General features: G+C 35.5%; 1 pseudogene; it reads left to right on the forward strand.

The window, feature by feature from the left end:
- Positions 1-1,763: 1,763 nt before the first annotated feature.
- LOC121654597 lies at positions 1,764-6,738 on the forward strand (annotated as a pseudogene).
- Positions 6,739-8,731: the final 1,993 nt, after the last annotated feature.

Here is an 8,731-nt window from a genome sequence, read left to right on the forward strand (position 1 = left end):
ACAAATACATAAACACACAAACTGTGAGTGGTTGCTATTAAGAATGACGGCTGGTCATGTGTAAGCGGCGACTTGCCGGTGTCATCCAGTGGAGCTCGAGAAGAACTGCAGTGTGACATCACTGCGTACGCCGGCCCTGCTGATTGGTGGAACGTATGTGATTCTGTGCGTGCGGTTGGGATGAGGGAGATGGAGAAATACAATTTGGTTGGTGGGAGGACCCGTTGGGCCTTGCTGCATCACTGAACCAGGAAAATAAATGAGCGCCAACATTAGGTGTCATCCCCTTCATCTCCTCTTTGTCTCCACTAATTATTTAAGGGTTTTTTTCTGTTCTTCTTTTTTTTTTTTTTTTTGTCCCCTAACGGAAAGAAAGCAGTTGAAAATGTTTTTGACAATACGTTCTTCAATCTCTTGTAGTCATTTCACTGTATTAAATTAAAGGACTTGGCTAAAGCTGTGTGACTGTTTCTATTTTTTGATTAAATGACAGGAATCCCATTCAAAGTTCAATCAAGCAGGCTGGTCTGCCAGAAATTTTAAGTGTTTGAATTCCAGCAAGAACAAAACAGCACCACCCACTGGGAAGATTTTACATCCACAACTGAGAGGTGTTACTATGGCAGTTGACAGGATACAGGCTTATGTGTTGCTATACAACTATGTACAACTACGTGATTTACCTCAGAGAGGGAAAAATCAACAAGTCTTTCTGGGTGAGGAAAAACACAACAGTTTATCAGTTCATTTAATTTAGATTACAGTCAGTAATGCATAGTTTAGTTATTTGACAGCTATATTTTCAATTAATCATATATTTATATATATATATATATATATATATATATATATAAACCCTAACTTTTATATTGATGATATAGCACTAATAATGTGGCATGAGCCAGAATGATTAAAGCTGTACCATTTTGTTTTTTTTTTTGTTTTTTTTTTAATGCAGGATCTAAAGTACTTGTATTTCATTATTTTGACTTTTGTTTTGTTTTTACATTTTACAGTATTTTTACATTGATACATTAGAACTTCAACATTGCAGCTCTACATGTTGTTTCTCAGACATATTATTATGTCAATAATCAGTAATTTTATTAAACTGTATAATTCTGCATTTAATTTTTTTTTTTTTTTTTTGCTTTTACTTTATGAGTCAAGTAAAAGTATAACTACAGTAAAAGCCTCCCAGAAAATTTCAAGTTTAAATGAATGACTAAATATAATTTTTGCTCAACATGGTGGAAAAAGAGAGATATAATCTTACAGGCACAAATCAGGCTAAGCCTTAGGACTAGAGACTATACACATACTTTATATCTTTTGTGCCATTACACCAATAGCAGTGACATCAATGTGTCATTAACCTTTAGTGAAAATGGCCTTCAATCAGTTTAATTCAAATATTTAGACTTATTTTTTACTATCATTGTGTAAATATTTTTGCTTAAGGCAGGAAGAGATACGCTGAAAGCTCTGTTACAGACACCATGTTTAATTATATGTGTGTGCATTTATATTTTGACTAAAAAAAACTACAAACTTTTGTCCACCAGTGAATCTATGTGAAAGCTTACTGGGGTTTTGGCACAGTTTCTGTGAGGTGTGTCTGAGACAGAGGTGGAGAGATGGGACTCAAAGCAGCACCCCTACATGTTGTCCACTTTCACTCACTGGGAGCAAGGTGGCCAGACACAGTCTGGGTTATTGATTATTGTACTGGTAATTAGTTATTGATTACTTCCAGCTTTCTTATGTGTCTGAGGGAAATTGTACAGTACTGTTATGATTTAGTTTGGGGCTGCGTTCTGTTTTCTGCCAAATCTTATTTGAGAATGAAAGATTTGGCTACAAAAAGCACATGTTGTGGAGTAAATAACCAGACCAAAACAGACGAATCACCTTCTCCTGCTTCTCGCAGTGTTGACTCATGCTGCAGTACCTGCCTGACAGGCATCAACCCCAGGGTGTCTGTGGACTACAAGAATGAATAAAACTGGCAGGACCTATGGTAAGATTGTGTTTAAATCCAACAGCTGAAAAGATTTGATACCTGTATAGAGTGATGTGTTTAGTGGGTTGTTGGCTAGAGTAGCAATTGCAGAGTTTGTTGAAGATGTTACATGTAATATCTACATTATTAAAATCTAAATCCAATTAACATTTTCATTCTCTCATGACCTAAAATTTGTGAACTTATTTGTGAAAAATTTGCCTTAGTGTCCTTTAAAAACCACAGTGTGCTTTATGTGCACAGAGACCTTTTCTGCAGAAACTTGTAACTTTTTGAGTAAAAAGGAGTTTCTTGCACAAAGCCACAACTTCGTTGATGAAGGAATTTAGTTTCTTTCTGTTTAACACTATTAATACCAAAAACCTATCAAAAACTGTCTCCTTGTTCCAAAAAGAGAAGTAATAAAAAAAAGATAACATTTAGAAGTACGAAGGAGTTGTTATGAAACCAAAGGTGCTATGAAAAATGGAAATGTTTTCTTACCTCAAGGCCTCCTGAAAAATCACTTTCATGATTCATAAATCATTCAGCTACTTTTATTTGTTACATTTGCAGTTTAATGTTCATGATTGACAAAGTTCATTTACGTTTTTGATGTTACGACAACGAGGGAGCCTGATTTTGTTTTTCAGTTCATTTCACAGTTGATGAGCTTCCTGATCGGCTTCGTCAGCATGGTGTTCTGCGGTCACCTGGGGAAAACAGAGCTGGCAGGGGTGGCATTAGCAATAGCAGTGAGAGATCTTTTGTTTCTCCCTTTATAGAATTGTGCTTTTAAAGAGTGCTTTAATTAATAGCTCTGTTTTTGCATTTCAGTATAGATACTTCACTCATACATTAATTATTCCAAGTGTGTATTTCTTCTTGCCAGAGTTTATTTAATAAAATCCCATTTCAGTGTAAGTAGGTAATAAAGGTCAGTGGTATTTCCATTGGCTGTGGTTTGGCATCAGCATGTGACACTCTCATATCTCAGGTATTTACATTTTATCAATATAAACAGCTTATTTCTCAGCAGTTACAGCTGAATTTTTACACACACCTCAATTTAGAGTGAGTTTTTTCTTTTCTGTTTGTTATAAAGACTCTCAGCAGTATGTAAAGATCTTCATGCCTGCTCTGCCGGTAAGTTCAGCTTTGTGTCGCCATATGTGCTGTATGGAATTGTTGCTGTGTTGCATTATTGATCTAATTAAGCCCATTCAGTGTGCTGAATTCTTCAGGCTTCTTTCATGTACCAGCTGCAGTGGTAAATATCTGCAAAATCAGGTCATTTTGTGAGAGAAACAAAACAGACTGGAAGTTTATCTGTGGTGTAATGTATGAGTTAAAAAAGCAGGGGGAACTGATAGACTCACAGGGCATCATGTGGTCCCAGGTGACATCTGGAGCCACGAGGAATGCTTTAAATGCAGTTATTAATTACATTTTCCTCTGTGTTCTTGATCTGAGGGGGTTGCATGAGTACACCCACCACACGTCCAATATTTATTTCAATCACTTTGCTTATTCATGAATAATTTCCGGTGACATTATACTTTTGAAAATTATGTCGATTAATAACCTTAACAGATTACTAGAAATGTTATGGGGTTTTCTTGTATGAGGATGTAAGAGTAAGTGTATCCTTTGCTTTTCTCTATCTTATGATGTTTATTCTGCTTGATGTGGCTGCAGTGGATCTACAGCTGCAGTACCATCTCACAATATTCCTTGGCTGTGCTCTTGTTTGTGTACATCTGCTCCAGAGGACTGCATAGACCAGCATGGGATGGTAAGTTTGTGTGACTAAACCTTAATCAAGCAAGTATAAAATAAATTAATAAGAAATTTTATTTCAAAGAGGTGATGTCAACAGAATCAACAGTTTGTCAGCCAACTTATAAGGTCACTATGGGCCTGTTTAAAAATGTTTGAATGGGCATATTTCTCCCACCCCAGTACAACATATGGTTAAACTATTCAAGCTACAGGAAACCAAGTATGTAAAGGGCAAGACAGCAAACTTGAGTGCAAAAATAGCTTGTATAATTCCTTGAAAAATGGATTACTGTGGGAAACCTTTATCAAGCACCATCATTCAGAATTACATTAATAAATGCCACTTAAATCTTTACTGTACAAAAAAACTGCATATTAAACTAGAATTAACCATCACAGAGTGGAAATGTGTATTGCGATCAGACAAATCAGTATCCAAAATCTACAGTGAAAGAAATGGCTGCTGTCTTCAAGATAGCATCTCTTTACCGGCACCCATTTTTCAACCAGATAAAGTAAAAGCACATACTGCATACACTACAAAGACATGCTGGAAAATAAAAGTGTTACAGGGAATGGAGTGGCTTGTCTACTGCCATTACCTTTAACCAACAGGATGTGGAAAAATTTTTAATAAAAAATGCTGTGATTTTAGACTGTTGCACATCACTTTAAGATGTTATATTATTAGAAATTAGTGCTTTCCTCTGATGTGCTTAAAACCAGATCATTTTTCAAGCATTGTTATGAAGAGATGACATTTAAAAATGTGATTATACCTATTATCTAAATGTATTTTGGAATGTGCTGCAAGACTAAAGGCTGTCAGAAATTTCATGAGAAAAAAACTGTAAATATCTTGACTTCATACTGTTTGCAAATTAATTATATGGAGAAAGTTTTTATGTTCAGCTGACCACTTTACTTTATTTTGAGCTAACTTAGCCATGACTGGCTAAGTTACAGTTATTTGTGGCATACAACACTATCTTGAAGGTAATTGCAATAAATGCCAAATGTAAAAATACTTTTTTAAAAATTCACACAATTTCCTAGAAAGTTTTTATAATACATAAAGCCTTCCTATATTTATATAAACTTGATACTAATATAACTTGCTATCTACTGGCTTTATGATATTAATTAACAAATATAGCATGCTAAGACACTGAGATGTTATTTAAAACTTGCCAAACAAGAGCAGATCAAAATCTTTTATGTACACTTTTTAGCATCCACAAAGTAACATTTAGTGTGTAACTCACCCCATTTTATACCTTGTCCAACATTAATCTGTCTTACACAGTTTCCTAGTAAAATGCAGCATCACAAACATTATATGCCTTCAAAATGTTCATTCGTACTTGCCAGAAAACTCTTCATACCTCCCATTGTCTTTCAAGTTGGTCAGGGGATTGCCTGCAGGAAAGGGGTTCTTTCCTCCGCCTGGCTATCCCAAGCATGGTAATGCATTGTTTAGAGTGGCGGCTGTATGAGATTGGTGGGTTCCTGGCAAGTATCATCAGTGAGACAGAGATGGGAGCTCAGGCTGTAGTTTATGAACTGGCTGCTATTGATTACATGGTAATATCACCTTTTGTCTATGAATACTAACTTTAACTTTAACTTTAATCATCACCCCTGTTTTGCAGCAGCTCCACGGGCTTCCGCATCCACTTCAAAATCCTGCTGTTCACCTACAAGGTCATCCATAACCTTGCTCCTCCCTACCATGTCCATGTCTCCATACCAGTCCATTCCCTCATGCAAATACCTAGATAGCTCTGACATTTGCAACCTCATAAATCTTCACCATTTTGTCTCTGACATAAATGTTTGTAGTTATTACATCCTGTTCAACAGTTTCCCATGAGTTTCACTGTTGCTGCCAGTGTTTGGGTTGGCAATGCTCTTGGTGCTGAGAATACAGAGCAAACCAAACTGTTAAGCAAGGTTTCCATCATCTGTGCATGTAGGAATGAAAAATGTACTCTGGCAAAAACATGTATATTCCAAAGAGCCACGTCAACTGTCAACTTAATTTCCATTAAGTAATGACCAAAAGCAATGCTGCAGCCATTCTTATGCAGATACAGAACGTTGCATATTTGTCTGTGTGCTTAGATTTGCTTAAAATTGCCAACAAATAAGGAAATTTAATCACTTTTAACACATTGATTAATTTTAAAACTTGACTACAATAAAGGTTGGTTATGTTTATGTGAGTTGTTGGATCCATTTTCCTTTGTTAAAGTTTACAGAAAAGATAAAGTCTTTTTTATATTTTGGTTAGTGTTATGCTTTCATCTATCTCCAGCTTTAATCAAATAATAATTGCATGTTTCTTAGACTCAATCCAGCTATTGTCTCTTGTTTCATTGGAGCTTGTCTCGGTGTAGCTAAAGATGTGATTGGTTACATTTTCAGCACAGACAAGTGAGTACATGTTGACATCTGTGTAGCATTAATTAGTTTTTTCTGTTCTCAGAAACTGGCATCTCTTCTAATGTCAACGTGTAACACCAGTATACAGTCAGTACCAGCCAGTATGCTGGGAGTTTTCGCTATTTGCTCTGTTACTTTCCCACATATGATAGAAGATGTTATGAGCTTAAAAAATACCTTGGACTTACCTGTCCATGTTTTTATCCCCTATTTATGTCCTTACATTTAGAGATATTCAAAGCGTTGCTCATATCATAAAGATGTACTGTTTCATCCATCCTTTGCAGGTCAAAATAACCCTTACATGTTGGCTCACATATTTAGATATTTAATGGTTTTACCTCTACAGGGAGTGACAGGAGGTATTTAGAGGGGCAGACATGCAAACAGCTGGAGCTGTGTGTAACGTAGTGGGATACTGCTTTATCGGGTTCCCCATCGAAATGTCTTTAATGTTTCTTGTCAAAATGGGCATTGTAGATGAGAAGGATGAAACATCTATGTTGTAAGTGGACAACTGAACGATAATTTCACTCTAACAACCTGTCCACATGCTGTCTCTTTTGCAGTCCACATTCTTTATAATTTTCTTGTGCAAACTGGAAGAAAGAAGAAGAAGGAAGAGATCTAATTAATTTAATACAGTGCAATTACAGGAAAAATAATGATAATCAAATTTGCATCTTAACCTTCAAGTCTAATGGTGCATGATGTATATAGGCACTGGTCAGAGCAGGAGTTTATATTCAAGAGAAGAAAAATAAGGGTAAGAAAAAAAGGTTAATCATGTGTTATAATACTTCCTTAACAGCCTTGGAATCTGGTCAAAAACAGATCCACATAATGGCCAGTCTATCCATTTCTCTGTGTCAAAGAGAGGAGAGGCTAGAACTGCTTGGCACAGTACAAAATTCTGATGACCACACTTTGTCAGTCAGGTAGCTGGTCGTACTGCTCATGTTCATCATTCTTGCCACTGGAGTCTTCATCAATGACTTGCTCATCAGACAGTTTGTTCAGTTCAGACAATTAGATGAGTGACTATTGTTAGAAAACATATTAGTTTAATATGGCACATTCATTTAATAAGTTATGTCCATAATGCAAGATGATAAGGCAGGGTACAGCTTCAGGCAAAATATTGATTATTAAGTTGTGATTGTGTGATCATACACTTGCATCCTGAGGTTCTTAGTGTAATCTAACTTTCCTAATATTCCTTCAAAATACGATTAAATCTGGTTCAAAAACCAACAAGATGACAAACAGCTTTAAAACAATCTGCAAATTAGATGGCCATTGCGTAGGATGGCAGACAATGAGTAGCTCTTACAATGTTGACCAGTTTAAATTCATTTTTCAATTTTTTACAATTGATTTTTTTTCCGTTTTTTTAAGCTCTTTTGCCCAAAGATTATTATTTATTTGTCTTTTACTAGTATTTTTACTATTTGTGCTTTTTTATTTCTTTTACCTTCAACCTGTGTGTCTGTTATGATTTGTTCTGTTGTGCAGCACTTTGCTATTGATGATGGAAAATAGTTGTGTTAGAAAAATGAGAATCATTGGTCATTATAAAAGTAGGATATACTTGTTTCATAAACTGTGAATGTCTGCAAACCCTTCAAACATTTCTCAAAACCATTTACTATTTTAAGTTTTAAAGTCAGTTTTGTAGATCTTTTAAATCCATAGAAATGCTCACTATTGCTGCTGTACATCAGCAATTTTTTTATTTAAAAAAGAAAAGATTCAGCTAAAACACAATGATCAATGAAAAGCAAAACTGAACAAAATTCAGTATAGGCTTTATTTCCTAATATAAACATACAGTGTAAAACGAGCTCCAAACAAGACATCGTATAATGTGTAGTCTGAATGGATACCACAATTAGAAACTTGATTAAATGTTATATTTAGGCTTCAGCGTGTTTGTGGATGTGTGCTTTCATCATCAAAGATACAAAGGATGCTCATTTTCTGGGGTTTATTTTTCTTTCCTTTGATCTGTGATGCCAAATTTCATGATAATGAATGGTCTGTAGCTCTCATTGCAACATGCTGGCTGGATGAGGACATGTCAGACTGATCAAATCAACCACCAATCCCATGACAAGAGCAGCTAGCTCAGACCTTATATTTACAAGCTGTTAATGAATAAAGTATTCACCTTAGCTGAAAATATGCAATGGTCTCTGATTTTCTTATACCTGTGACTGACGTTTTTTTAAATTAAAGAAATTCATTAACGCCTATACCTATTTATATGTAAAGCTATAGCATGTAACTTGATAGCCTAGCTTAGCAAAAGTCTGCTGTGCTAATGTCTCAGTTGGTAAGTCAGTGCCCTTAGACATTGTTTCTATTTATATTTCTATTCTGTTTAATAATTGTTGTTTTTGCTTTTTTAGGGGGGGGGGGGGGGGGGGGGTGCTCGATTGTTTGATAGTTTGTTATTTCCCTAGACACCATTTACACTTTGCAGAACAAAAAAAAATCAGT

This window comes from Melanotaenia boesemani, chromosome 15 (genome assembly GCF_017639745.1).
Source record: "Melanotaenia boesemani isolate fMelBoe1 chromosome 15, fMelBoe1.pri, whole genome shotgun sequence".
Lineage (NCBI taxonomy): Eukaryota > Metazoa > Chordata > Actinopteri > Atheriniformes > Melanotaeniidae > Melanotaenia > Melanotaenia boesemani.